The sequence below is a fragment of the Caloenas nicobarica genome, chromosome 6, assembly GCF_036013445.1.
Source record: "Caloenas nicobarica isolate bCalNic1 chromosome 6, bCalNic1.hap1, whole genome shotgun sequence".
Taxonomy (NCBI): Eukaryota; Metazoa; Chordata; class Aves; order Columbiformes; family Columbidae; genus Caloenas; species Caloenas nicobarica.
In genome coordinates this window covers 36,244,934-36,259,801 of record NC_088250.1, presented here as the reverse complement: position 1 = coordinate 36,259,801, position 14,868 = coordinate 36,244,934, and the positions used below count along the sequence as shown (strand labels likewise).

General features: G+C 41.6%; 1 protein-coding gene across 2 annotated transcripts in view; it reads right to left on the bottom strand.

Moving 5' to 3' along the window:
• SPOPL (speckle type BTB/POZ protein like) overlaps positions 1 to 14,389 on the bottom strand; it is a 35,427-nt gene extending 21,038 nt beyond the window's left edge. The window contains exons 1-2 of one of the 2 annotated variants that reach the window (XM_065638200.1): positions 14,341 to 14,389; positions 14,144 to 14,183 (exon numbers count right to left, since the gene is read on the bottom strand). The gene's annotated coding sequence lies outside the window, so the exon portion shown is untranslated. Of the gene's footprint in view, positions 1 to 14,143; positions 14,290 to 14,340 lie in introns of those variants that run through there. The other variant, XM_065638198.1, reaches the window with a different exon arrangement.
• Between the last annotated feature and the right edge of the window lie 479 nt (positions 14,390 to 14,868).

The following is a 14,868-nucleotide window of genomic DNA, read 5'->3' as shown; positions in this document are numbered from 1 at the left end:
GTGAGAAGAAAGATGCACCTACACACCCACCCTTTGTTCTACCTACCGTACTCTACTTAGGGAGAAGACTAAATACTACTTTGAAGAAAGTGTTTATGAATCATTGATTAACAACTGTCATCAGCTCCAACAAAAAGGTTTTTCAACTCCCAAACCTCATCACATCAAATGGTTGGGAACGGACAGAGCTGCAGTTCACAAAACCAGTTGGAGAATAACTGGGCGGAATTAAATCTATGAGGTGCAGGAAGACAGGCCTGTTATCTGCAGGACAAAACAACTTAGATGGACAATTTTCATGCTAGAACCTGCGTTTCTTCCTCTGCAGGCTATTATGAACCAAGCATCAGAGGTGACAGGACATTATCAGGTAACACCTCCAAGAGTTTTCAGGAAATGCCATGCCTGTCTGGACACGGCTTAACGAACCAGTCCATGTAGCCATTTTGCCAGGCAGAAGTCTCTGACCATCAGAGGAAACGTGCTGGGAACACTAAACCAAGTTTAAATGCATGAGGGAAAAACAAATTTCTGGCATCCAAAATGGAAAATACAGATGTATTTTAAAGTGTCTGTCAAGTACCTCTGTTGTTTGTTTGGGTTTTTAAATGAAATTATAAACCCATACTGAATGCGGTGCAGCAGTTGGTGATGATTCTATGCTGAGAGCTTGCATTCGTTGTCTTACTTCAACAGAGGAAAGAAAAGTTCAAAGATAATTTTATTTTATTTAACTTGTACTCCCAGACTCCAAACATGATGGTCTTATTACTTCTTCTACTGGTCTCTTAAGGCCAGTATTGGTTTCACCTGCTAATCACTCTGCCAAATAGACCAATTTCTCTTAAATCAGGATCTTCACAGAGCTGAGTACTACTTGCAGAGCAGTGGTGGGCAAGTAGGTAGAGATAACATGAAAAAAGTTATTTCTCAAAGCGCACTGTATTTAGGAATTGACTGAAGTACTTTCCTATTCAAACAAATACTTGTGTTAAACTTCAAGCCATCTGAAGTTGATTATCTCTAAATAATTACCTGCACATACAGTATAAAGAAAGCATGAGCTAACCTCCATAAAACATACTTACACTAAATTTCATTAAAAGCTGTATCAGGTCTCTCTTTTCCTAACATTTAAGAGATCTTAAGATTCAAAGATACTTCATATATCAACAAAACGTTAATTTCAAACATATCTTGTTTCCCTTCCTACAAATTGAATATTTGTCAACATTATTCTAAACAAAGTTACTTTTCAGCCTCTAAGAGCTAGACAAGAACACATTCCCAGTCTCTTACATCTTGTGTTGGAATCATCTCGACAACTTTTTCACTAAAAAAATTACTAGCTCATTAAGAAAGTACCACATGCATATAAACACACAAAGAAGAATTTTCCACTCTCTCAATAATAAACCTGTACAACACTTCATAAACCTATCTGAAGAATTGCTCAAAGTGTAAACATGATCTTTTGCCAGCTGTCATGTCTACGAGGAGAAGCTCAGTACAACCACCATATCCTAATAGTTATTTCAGAGTAATAATAGTGTAACAGGTGCATACAAGCAGGTGTGCACGTTAACCAGTCACTCTAGCAATGTTTTATCTTTATATTTCAATAAGTTATTACAGTCAACAAACTACTGGCAGGAATGGCTAGATAAACTGCCTTCTACAGGGTATCCAACATATCCCAAAAGTCAAATCCAGCTTGCCAGAACCTAACCTGCAGATCAGTTGAACAAGTAATCAGTGCCCTTGTCCTGCTCCCTCCAAAGTGAGAAGAAAAGTGCTTGATGAGTTCCTGCTGACCCTCTTCTCTCTGCTCTCCTTTCCAGGGCTTGAGCTTCCAACATGGAAGTGCTTCCCTCCTGGGCTGCCCGTATCTTGGCACATCATAGGACTTCAACACCTCATCACGATATAACTGAGCATGAGTGAGCTGGGCACAGCGCGGGCTTATTCTCAAGTCCTATCCAGAAAGTGAGTGACAAAGCAACATTTAACAGTCATGTCATGGTGCACTTCCAAACCGTGATGGCACGGGGTCTCCACAATGCCCCAGAAGGAGGTGACAGAGCCTGTCCTGCCTGAAACATCTCTAACCAACGACTACTCCAAGTGTTTAACAGCTAATGTAAGAGTAACTTGCTGTCTAACAGTGACCAGTATTAATACCATTTAGCAGTTTCTAAGGAAAGTCAAATAAATGACCATGCCAATAAGTCCCACATGCGTGTATTGCACAGTCCAGTCCATTTGAACGATGACAGTCTTTTCCTAAACAGGACTGAACATTTCAAGAACTGTTATGAATTAACTTCCTCCCCCATTTGGAAATATTGATACTTCATCATGGGCTGAAACAAAAGATCACCTTCTGAAGGTTAACTGGCAAATAACATCCTGGTTCCTCCAACTTTTTATTCCTAGTAAATCCATAATTCAGAAACCAAATACAGTTTGTCTAATTGCACAGCCAAAACTTCGGGGTTTAAAAAAATCTGAAGTGAATAAGACTTCCGTTCAATAAAATCACTTTCCAAAAACCTATTCAAAATAAACATGCTCTAGCTATAGAGACAGTAATTTTATTTCCTCTCATTAAACCATCACCACTGAATAAAGTATTACATTGTATTATATAATAAATATTATATATAATGCCATCTATCAGTATTTGTTATTCAAGAAATCAATCAGTTTTGTTTTTTAAATTACTGAAGAGGCAAACTATTGGGAAAAAGACTGAATTGCTTTAGCGTTCATAATCTTATCAGTTCGTGGGTAAGAGAGAACACATATATGAAGCTAAAGATGAAGGAAACAAACCAGACCAAAACGGTTAAGTCTGAAGTGAAAGACATTTTAAGGCCCAAGACTAAGTTACTTTTGTACCACTGCCATCTGAAGCAACGCTCCAGCTGGCTTCTGCAGTTCTAGGCAGCATCAACTTCTGAAAGCCAAACTGTTTAAGAGCCAAGAAAACCAAATCTCTTTCTCTTTGGTCACAGAGGACTTGTGTAACATCTACCCATCACCTGGGCCACGCTTACTCAGCAGCATGAAACTCCTGTGGCTGATAGAACTGGTTTGAATCCTGCTCAAATCCACACAAGAGACATCATCTTTCCTGCCAAATCTCAAAGACTTAAAAAAAATACCCAGTTGAAGAGAGAAATTTACCTTTTTTTTTTCTGTTTAAGAGTTTGCCTTGTAAGACGATCATGCTTACAAAAACTCATAAGACATTACCTACAGAAAAAAAAAAAAAATCTTAACTTCAGAAAAGATAGGATTGTTTCTTAATTAGCAGGATTTGGATCTCTTCACAATTGATCTTTTTGAAAGAACTCCTGTGTATTTCCTATACAGCTAAGTATTAATCTGAATTTTCTGCTGGATGATACACAACACAATGACACTTGAGAGGTCTATTAAGCTTAGGCAGTTTTCCAATTTGTTCAGTATCATCACTTGCTTCTCTGAAAACAGACTTACGATATATCTAGAAAATTTAAATACAGTGTTTAGTATTTACCGAATTTCATCCTATCACTGCAACATTTGAGTGAACAGTATTACTAACACTTAAACAATTGCAGTCATATATATCCACCCTCAATAAGTTAGAAAAACTACAGGTTGAGGATATACCAATTTTTACATTATGGGTAGGTACTTCCAACACACAAAATATTTTGTTTTCAGGGCAGGCAGAAGCGAATAGCAGCTGAGCAACCCACAAGAGAATCCTGTGACACTTATTGAAGAAATTAGAGGTCTGTAACAGCTAAAAGGAAGGTTTTTGTTGCTTGTGTTGAGGTTTTTTTTGTTTGTTTTAAGAACATCATATTAAAAATGCTTATTTAAGTATATGTTTGCTCTGGTACCACACAATAGCAACCAAGCCTACACAAACCTAAACTGGCTTTGGGGCTTAAATCATAAGCCGTGGCTGTTCTCATCCATGCCATCCCTGAGCTCTGCTGGGAGCTCCCACCCAGCCAGGAGAAACACCCACATCACGAGTCAAATCATAACCCTCTGCACAGCTCTCCAGTGAGAAAAAAATACTACCTTGGACAGGACCATGACAGCTGAGAAATTACGTATACATCCCCTGACACCCCTGCTCCAGGGCCAGTAAACTCCAGCAGAGACGGGACAGGCAGCCAGGGTCAGAGACATCTTAAAATAGCTGCAACTAAGACTCCAGAATTTAAAAGCGCACATCCTCGAGGTGGCTCCAGCAGGTCTGAAATGCCCAACTTCTCACCATGGGCGTGGTATTGTAGCTGTGACTGATAACATTGAAGTTAGAAGCTCAAAATTAGAAAGATTATACTATTAGTTGTAAAAATGATAAAGCTGAGTACAAGTAGTTTTCAGGCTTTTCTGAATTTTCTTTCCCATCTTAAGCCTCTGAAAAACAAAGTTGAATTTTACCTCAGCTGAGAGAAAACCTAGTGCCCAGCAGAGCTTGAATTGTAACTGTCTAGTTTACATCAGCCAAGCTTATTAATAAAAATCCCTCAGCATTAGCCTTGCGTTACTGTTCTGTAATATAGAAAACCTATCATGCTTCTTATTAGATAACCTAGACCACTGCCTACAGGAGTCATCTATGCATTTCCCTAGAGAAGAAATGCAAGATTATTTCTTGCAGCATATTTCAATTTCATTGCCCAGTCTAGTTTTATGGCACTCGAAAGATGGATATTTCCACCACGATTCCTCTTGGGAAGCTATTCTATTCAAATAATCTATTGCTGTTCGTGTTTTTTTTTTTTTTTCCTGGTATACAGCCAAAGTGATCTTTTCCTCTCCTTAGTTTCACTCCATTACTCTTACTCAAACAAATCATTGGCATGTGAAAGTATATTAAATGAAGACATTTTTCCCTAAACACTTCAGTTACACACAAGAGTTCACCAAATTGAAAACGCTAATCTCGATTTCCATTCTTGCACATGAAACAGAAATATCTGTATTAGCCAACAGAAAGTTGACTTCAGTTATAACGAAAAATGTTTTTCTAGCAGATTCACAGTTTGGGGTGTTATGTTTTTCTTTTTTCTGAAATCCATAAGATCTGTGAAAAGCACTGGGCTATACTCTCTGGAGACAGGTGCTTTCAGGTGCTGCAGAGAAGTTGTACAGAGCAACAGCAGCATAATGCTCTCCTCATTAACCTCTGCAGACTGTCAGCACCTGTAAAATTCACACTGAAATGGTACAACTGCTTTCAGCAGCCAAAAATTCATACCCACAGATGTTATCAGGAGGGGTTTTTGATAATTCATTTGCCACCTTGTTACCTATCATGGCAAACAGTGGACAAATTTGTGTGCGCAGCTGCACATCTTCATGGAAATTTTGTGCAAGGTACAGCTCATTTCTGGTCTGTTTTATGCATCTTACCAGACCAGTCAAAGACTACTAACACTTTTGTGCAAAAAACAACTATACTTATAAGCTAGGAAACAGAGAAGAAAAACCTATACATGATTTTCAAACCCCAAAACTCAACTCTGTCAATGGACCAAACTGCAATTGATAGTAGGTTACCCAGTCAGTCTTGCAACTGAACTAATTTCAGTGGACTGGGTATTAAATTTAATCCACAACAGCTGATCAGACAACATCCTAGGGGAGACAGGTAGGTCAAGGAGTAGAGCTGCACACTCACTGGCTTCAATGAATATGAAGTAGGAATCTCTGAAATTATAGCTATATTAAAACCTGATGAAAGCCATAAAGGCAAGCAAAACTTGACATCTCAGCCTTGGACTGCAGCTAAACAGGTTCACACCCACAGTAGTAAAAGAAAATTCTAGAAGTTCCAAGAATCATAGAATATCTTGAGTTGGAAGGTACCATTCAACTCCCAACTTCAGTACAACAGAGACTGGTTTCTGAAGTTCAAAGACAAGTACCCAATTTCTCCTACTCTATTGTTTCAAACACATCCAGACATTAGTTGTTTTGCTTATACTTTTGGATTTAAGAACAATTCCAAACCAATCTGCTTAAGATCCATTTTTCTGTAACAAAAGTGATGCAAACCTTTGCAGTTTCCCAAGACTTTTCCCACTTATGGCACAGTCTTGCTTGATCAAGACAAAAGGAATCTTCAAAAGTATCTCTTACCTCTCTAGACAGAAAAGTTGAGCAAACTCAGCAGCCATAAGCTTTTAAAATTATGGATTAGAAAGAGTAAGTCCTGAGACCAAAAAACAGTATTGACATTTTTCCCCCTCACAAAGGTTAATTCTTTAAGTTTGAGCATCAAAAGATTTTTTTAGCTTTCCATTTCCATGGAACCATTTACTGCCTCACAACAAAAGACTACTCAGCAATAACCACGTCTTGCTCTGTGTCTTTTCCAGCAGTTGCATCTGCAGAACTCCCTGCTCCAATTTGCAACCTCAGGCTGCTTACCTGGGGTGAGAGGGAACGGGAGCAGGGGATGGCACAGCTTACCCCACATCACGCTCCCCTGCTAGATGTCTATCTCCAAAGGCTAAAATGTTACCTGCTCGCTTGACAAAAACTGTGCAAACTCTTTGAGGGTTAGAACTGAGGCCTAAGACTGTAGTCAAAACTATAAGGAAAATGCTATCTTGTAAAAAGCCCTAGTTACCAAGGTGTGAGTGTGTAAAATCTTACTCACACCTGGTTGAACAGGATGTTTGTTCACTCCCCTCCAGCCCTTATGCCATCAGTTTGTTCCTCTACAGGCCGATTGTTTTACTGAAGTTTAAAAAGAAGAGTAAGGTAAACACAAGACAAACACCTTGGTGTAGGGGCTGTCAGGGTGGCCTGGCTAATCCAGGCATGGTTAACCAGATTTCAGTTTCACAAAACCAACATGGCTGATAAAAGGCAGTAACTTCTATCAGACCAAACTCTCTTTATAAAATGTGCTTCGGTTGCCTTTGAGAGGCTCTTGCCACCAACATGCTCCTCAAACCACCACGCCATGAACCATTACTGCAATCAGCTGCCTTGTTCGCAGAAGTTCCGCCTCCAGAAAATGAGTTGCCCGGGCTGCAGACCCCCCAGGCAATCACCCACCAACATCTACGTTTGAATAAGCCAAATATCCCTTCTTGCTTCGCTGATACCCTAGCACAGTCAGGCTTGCAAAGTCCTCCACTGGCTATGGCAAGTAAATAGATGTGGTTTTATCGTCAGTGCTGCCAAACAAGGCAGACCAAAAGCAGCTGCAAGTCTGCTGGTTTTTTGCCTCCATCCCCAGGAGATGGAACCTTGCTGTGATCATCCCGACAAGGCCGCCTCAAACGTCGTGCAGCGCGATGCCTGTGGTGCAGCCACAGAAAATTGCTTTCACAAAACAGAAAAACAAACAGAAGGCAAAAATGCAATTTAATAGCAGAAAATCAAGAAGTCAGCTAACACCAAGTGATGCGCCCATCTTTACAAGCAACTCTGAAAACCTCTATGAAGGCTTAGACACTATTATTAGTAATCCAGACAAAATACATTTAATGATGCTACTGCCATGTATTTTTCCTCTCACCACTCAGCGAGCAGCGTCTCACAACTGTTGGAGGGGACAGCACACTCCCAAACACAACTGCGATTTAAATTATTAAAAATTATGCCTGGCCTATAAAACAATATTCGTAACTACTGACTACAGGATAAAGGTTGATTTTGCTTGATAATCTTATTAATATAAATAATTACAGAATCTAACTCTGGAGACAAAGTTTACCACATACAAATTTTGAGCAGACTACTGCCTGCATAAGCTTTTCTTACACCTCTACTTCTACCATGCTTTTGCCACTCCCCACCCCTCCTTTTTTTTTTTTTTTTTTTTTTTAAGGGAACAAGCACACTTAAGGAGAACATTATTGATAATGTGCCTTTTGCCATAAGCAAGACGGGAACTCCCCCAATAAGAAGCCCCTCATGGGATGTAATAGTATTAATTCAAATCTTCCAGATGTATTCACTGTAATTCTTTTCCCCTCAAATCAACCACTTGCCCAGTGCAAAACTTGCAAAAATGTAATTATGCAAACTTTTTCAGTATAAGAAGTTTCCGTTTCTTTTTAACTATATCACCTATTACAACACAAATATTCTTCTGCTGCAATTTTTAATTTTAAAAGTTTATTTGCTATATGCATACAATAAGCAAAATCTACCTAGACATATCCTGCAGGGAGATTAAAAAAAAAGCCACCAAAACTAGATTTCATATATTCTATTCCTCTGAAACCACCATATGCCAAACACAGTACCAGACCTAACAGTAAGATCATACCAACTTCGACAGTCAGTACAGCAATGTGTTACATTAACCTAAAAATCACCCAAAGCAGCTAGAGATTTCAGAAAATTTGGTTTCTAGGATAACATTTCCAGAACTGAAATACAACAACTCCAGTCTTTAAATGAGTTCATCCAAACTGTAAGAACTTTCCAAACACGTGAAAACATACCTAAAAAGAGGCACAAATCCAGATATATGCAAATAATTGCTGCAATTAACTTCACACACATCACAGACACTGAAATGACTGTATTTTGTCCTCTGTTACAAAAACAGTTATTCAATTTGATATGCAAGTATCAGTGGGACCACTGGTACCTACAATGTTAATAAAAAGGCATTAAACTTTAACTTTGTCATTATATATTGTTCCATCCCAGAAGCTGAAGCAAACTATATTAAGAACTTGTTATCTAAATTCGTTACAAAACAGTTCTGATTTTATCTTTGAGAGGTTTTGATTATGAACAAGTGACTCTGAAATTAAACTCAGTTAACAAGGAATCCATCTGTTTCTAAATTTAAGAAAAACTGCCACCAAGGAGTGCTGTTTTGTTGCTGAGGTAATGTCTACAGATCAAGTAATTCAGAGCCCTATTGTGTTAAATGCTCCAGACAGTAAACAAGTGTCTTCTCTGAAGAATTTTAAGAAATTACTAGCTAACTAATCTGAATCATTACGCCAATACATTAAGCACTCAAAGCAACAAATGACTAATGACTTTAGATTTTATTTCAACTTAAACCAGTGATTTTTTACTTAAATTCCATATATTGAAACTGGCCGTCCTTCACAGGCTACAGGCTATGCTGATGGAGAAAACAGATCCATCAATTAGAAACTGAATATGAACAAAGAAAGCCAGGAAAATTAAAACTTTTATGAGAAGTAGTTTTCCAAAGAAAGAGTCAATATGGAACAGAGAACTAGAAAGTATGACACCAGAGGAGAAAGTTATACCAGCTATTCCTCAGGCCAGAATGAGTTCTGCACCTACACGTAATTTCAGTTGTTCAGGAAGCGCCAGCTGACACTACTAAGCCCAAACCCTTTTAGAGACACCCAAGTCTAATTAATTTTCCAAACATTTAATACACAACAAAACAAGCCATCTGAAAGAAATCAAGTGCAAGTCATCACTCCCCCCCCACTCCCTTCATCTTCATTCGTAACACTACTTATGAATTGATTTTGCAAGTGTCTTGACCAACTGGTAAGTGAGCTCTTGGGAGGGGATGAACATTAAAGGAAGAAGCAGGAAGGAGGTCAAGAGAAAGCTGGGCGCCCAGGTGTCACCCAGCGATCCTCTCCACCACACAAGAGAGGCAGGTACCACAATATGAGGTTCCCACCCCATGGACTTTGGAAGTTTCCCAACTGCTGGAGACGTTTACTCCAGGAGCAGCAGCACTGACTACACCAAGAGCTACTCTCTTGCATCCCCCCTGGCACACAATTGCTTTTTCTTCCCACAGAGCTGCCGGTTAAATTACGCATCAAATGATAAATTCACCTTTGAACTACTTCAGAAGTCACAATATAGTGCAAAGAGCAAATGTCACATCAAGTGAGGCGGATGTAACCGACACCAACTGTTCACTACTCGATTGATTAAGTACCACCACTTAAAGGCTAAGCAGCTGTCTATTCCAAAGCAATCCTTCAGCAAGAGAACATCGAACTAGAGCTTCAGATAATGCTTAACAGCTAAGTGAGCTGAGATCTAAAGTTGGGGGTTTTGAGACTTTTTTTTTTTAATTAAACATTCACTGACACACAAGTAGTAAATTAACATCTTGCAAGTTCTCATAAGACCCACCAACTTCATTCTATATATTTAACAACGAAATCAAGGGAGAGCACATTAGACATTTCCAATGCTTAAAAAAAAATAAAAAAGGCTACAAGTACTTACAGCAGTGTTTTTTACAGAGTTCAGAACTCAACACAGAAATTCTTCTCCCCATTCACCTAGCATTCGACTTTATGTGAAGCCCATTTTGAAATCACTTAGTCCATCTTTAATCCCTGAACACACACCATGGAAAAGAAACTACCTTTTTCATTAAAGCAACTGTCAAATTCTGGAAATAACATATTACACTCAGTTTATGTCATCTATTTTGATTATTTCCATGGAAAGAAAAAGACAAGTAACCAATGAAAACTGGCAAATGTATTTTTCACAAAAATCAAATGATAGCTTTTGGGAGATATAAGGCAGCATCAAGGATAAGTAATTTAATTCGGGGAATTTGTATGTGTGAGCTCTAGATTATTCCATGCCAATGAGTTTCTGAATCAGCTGAAAGAGTATCTCACTTTCCACTATATTTCCTAAATGCTATATGCAAAACACTGATCACAACAACTCAGAGAGATACATGTACGCTTGCAAAGCAATTCCTTGTAAAGAACATTAAAACACCTTTATAGCTGACAAAGAATATTTTGAAACCAGGTTACCAAAAAACACATTGGAAAGCTATTAAACTCGGGTAAAATGTGATCATGAAAGTCGAGGAATTTTCTGCTTAAGCTTACTCCAACATTGGACATATACTCCTGCCAAAATTCAGACTCACCACACAAGTTGAACAGCTAAAACACTACCCCAAAAATGAAACATTTATGCAACACCGTACACACTCTATAACATAGTATACACACTACTTAAGAAATGCACTGAACTAGGGCAAGTGACGGTCTCCTCTCAGTAGCAACTACTACGGCATCTAAATTGCCACTATGAAAATACCTCCACCCCCCACACAGCTGCAACGACTCTCCCCTCAAGTACTAAGCACAAACTGAAGGTGAGATTTCCTACTTCCATTTGAAAAGACAGTTCCAATACAAGTCCTTCTGATATTGTTGGGACAAGAAGAAGCAGAAGCAAAGCACCACAAGGACATAAACAAGAAAGGTTCTCCAGAAATCAAAGCAAGGAAGAAACCTCCTGTGAATATGCATGCATTTTGCAGAGGGAAGAAAGCAAACCAAGAACCAAGGTATGAAATCCTCTTGCAGAGGACATCTCTGCCGAGATGGAGCAGGCATCAGACAAGTGCTGAGGCAAGGGCCTTCTATTTTGTCCTAAAAATGAAGGGCTCAGGACACATGTGACAAAACACAGAGCCCGTTTGGCTGCCCAGCTGCTCTTCCCCCACAGTCAGATGATCTCCACAGAGCCAGGAGAGGGCTGCCTGTCCCCCCAGCTTCACCATGCTCATGGCCTTCTGGAACTACACCATTCACACAGGTTCATATATCACCAGTGTATCGTTTTGCTGCCCCGTCGTTAAATGACTGCGTGGCACATTAGCTGATTTGATGGAGATTGTTACGGAAATGTGAAGCATGTCTCTTAAGAAGGCAAAGTGCTTTAACATAGCTAGTGAGGGAAGATCTTAAAAAAAAAAAAAAAAAAGCCTGAAGGGAATGACAGTGACACTTTTCAAAGTCTTCTTGTTTTGATTCACACCACAGTATTTTGAAGTTCACAGGATCTTATGATTACAAGTATTAGGTTACTGCTTTTATTGAGTGTAACAATCTCATTTAGGTTTCCTTACTCTTAACCACGTTTTGCCAAATACACAGGAAGCAGCATGTCACAGACCGCCCTTCACAGAGTCAGAAATGCCCATATAAGCCTGTCACAAAAAACTGATGGAAAAAACACCACAAACACCCACTTGTCTTCAACATGAAAACAAAAACAAACGCATAACAACAAAAACCCAGACCAAAATGGCTCTGAACACACACCAGAACCTGGAAACAAAAATCAACAGGACAAATTTGTAACTACAGTCATTTCTACAAGGGCATACGATGTAGAAAGGAAAAAGTGCACAGATAAGGCAGATATGCAGAAACTGTATATGAAAAAGTGGGAAAAAACAAATGCAGACAAAACTAAGGAAGAACAAATAAAAAAAGAAGTCAATGAGATCTACGTGTAAGTCTTCACTACCTACTACTGCCCTCAGCTATTTCTTTTCCACTTGAACTTCTGCTGTTAATGACAACTGGTCTCATTCTTTCTCCTGTATGTTTGTTTAGGTGCTCTCAAAGGCACAAAAACTAGCAGATAAACACAGCATATAGAAAAAGGTAGAATAAAGTAGTTTTGTAATATGTGATTTCAACTGAACATTCAAGAACTGTAAGCAGTACACATTGACAGCTGAAATCAGTGATCAGACCAGAAAAAACTTGGTGGCTTTTCAAATTCATTTCATATTTGTCTATAGCATATAGAAGTTTTTAATAGCAACAAGTAGCTCACGACGCCTATGCAAGCTCAGAATGTAATTCTTTATTTTCACTGACAGTTTAAAAGCAGACTGCAGAGTACCAAAGTTAAAAGTTTGGCAGAAAGCTGTTTCAAGGCAATATAACACCAAGGATATTTCTGGATATTTAAAATCTCGGGTTTCCAGAAGAGAGTTAAAAGTAGTTCCTGGTGATACACCAAACCCTGCCATGTTTGCAGCTTTATATATAAAACACATACTGTTTTAAAATTATTTTCCCTTTCCCAAGCAAATATCCCCTTATAGAGTGGGGTAAAAATCCTAGGCAGTACACACACACTGGAAATCCTCCACAAACATCTGTTTGTCCTAATCACACATCCCAGAAGGCCCAGAGAAGTCAGGTAAAATACCTTCAGAAGTGACAGTGACTAATAAGCAACCCTCTACAAAAGGATTTTTATTTCCAGATATATTTTTTTTTTTTTTTAGTAAAAATGGAAAAAGGAACAAAACCTTTTCTACAAAAGAAAAAAAAAGTTAAATGAAATGCTTTGGCAGTCATACAAAAGGCTCAGCTTCAGCACCACTGTGGTACAAATTCTTCCAACCATATGGGATAGTTATCAGAATAATGCATCCTGCAGAACTGATAAGAATAAGGAATGACCCAGCTTGACTCTCATAGATTGTTGTTCCTGGCAGGAGGTTAGAAACAATCCTTTTTGTTCAAATGCTATTTTTATAGCTCTTAACACCATTTTAGAAAAGGAGGTAAGAGTATCTTCACAAAGCAAAGGTACATTTTAAAATAAACTGTTGATTTCTAGTACACTGCAGTTAAAAAATATTGTGAACTCATTAACAGCGCTCACAATGTTTTCTTTGTTTTGCTTTTTGCCATTCTTTATGCTCCTTCTCAGCTACTACTGTTCTCAAACTGCTCTAAAATGACGCAAATTTCATCGGACCCCCGCGAATTTCAGATGACATCACCAGGTGCAAACCCGCGTTAGTCAACTCCACTTCCTGACCACGTAGGAAATGGTGCGCGCAGAACCCGTGAATCAACCAGGAGCTTCGCAACATTGTTCACCCGCTGCCACAGCGTCCTCCAAAGTTTGCCACAGCCCAAGAAAAGGAGCCCAAACCCCCATTTTTTTTTTTTTTTTCCTGACAAGACGAGAACTTCCCCAAACAAACTGTCACATCGCAGTTTAAGATAATAGGAGCGCACGCGGAAAATAAAGCGTTAGTGGTTGTTTTGTGGGAATGCTGAGAGCGCTCATGCCAGGGCCTGCAGAGCCCATTACGAAGCGCGTCCTGCCCAAGGTATGGATTACATACGTGGGGACACCACCAGCCACAAGCCCCTCCGGGCCCGCACCGGCTCCAGGAGGCTTCGTCAGAGCCAAGCCGGGGGAAGGGCCGATGCCCTGGGCAGGGGGACCCGGGCCCGCCCCGCCGGGCAGGGGACAGCACAACAAAGGCCTCCCCGCCACCCGGCAGCGCCCCCGCCGCCTCCCTCGCTGCCCTCCCCCCGCCCCGGCCCGGGCCGGTACGTACCGGAGCGCGGCGCTGGCTGGGCGGCGCGGCGGGTCTCATACTGCCGGGGTGGGGGAAGGTGTGGCGGTCACCGGTGGCCGGCGGGAGGCGGAAGCGGCGAGGCCGGGCGGTGGCGGAGCCGCATCGCTGCGCCGCGCCGAGACCCACTGCCGCCCGCCCGCCCGCTCCTCCCTCCCTCCCTCCCCCGCGCTCGGCACCTCGCGGCTCCCGTACGGCCCCGCTGCCGCCGCTCCTGCCGCCGCCGCTGCTGCACTTCCGGGCGGGGAGGGGTCACGCCGCCTCGCGCCCCGCCGCTTCCATCCGGGCCCTCGCGCGCGGCCCCGCCTCCTCCTCCGCGGCGCCCGGGGCGGGGCGCGAGGGCGGCCGTTGGGCGGGGGCGGGGCGCGAGGGCGGCCGTTGGGCAAGGCGCGAGGGCGGCCGTTGGGCGGGGGCGGGGCGCGAGGGCGGCCGTTGGGCAAGGCGCGAGGGCGGCCGTTGGGCGGGCTGGGGCGCGCGGGGGGCGGGTGCGGCTGAGGACGTGAGGAGACGGTGGGAGCGAGCGGCAGCCCCGCCGTCGCTGTTCGGGGAGCGGGGGCGCGGCAGGCAGGGGCCGTGAGGAGGCGGTGGGGCGCTTCGGGGAAGGCTCCGAGTGCCGGGGCGGGGGAGCCCCGGGGTTTGTCGTGTGAGGTTCAGTGCTCCCGTGGAGCAAGTGCCTGGTCATCGCCCCTGGTTACTGACAGGTTCAC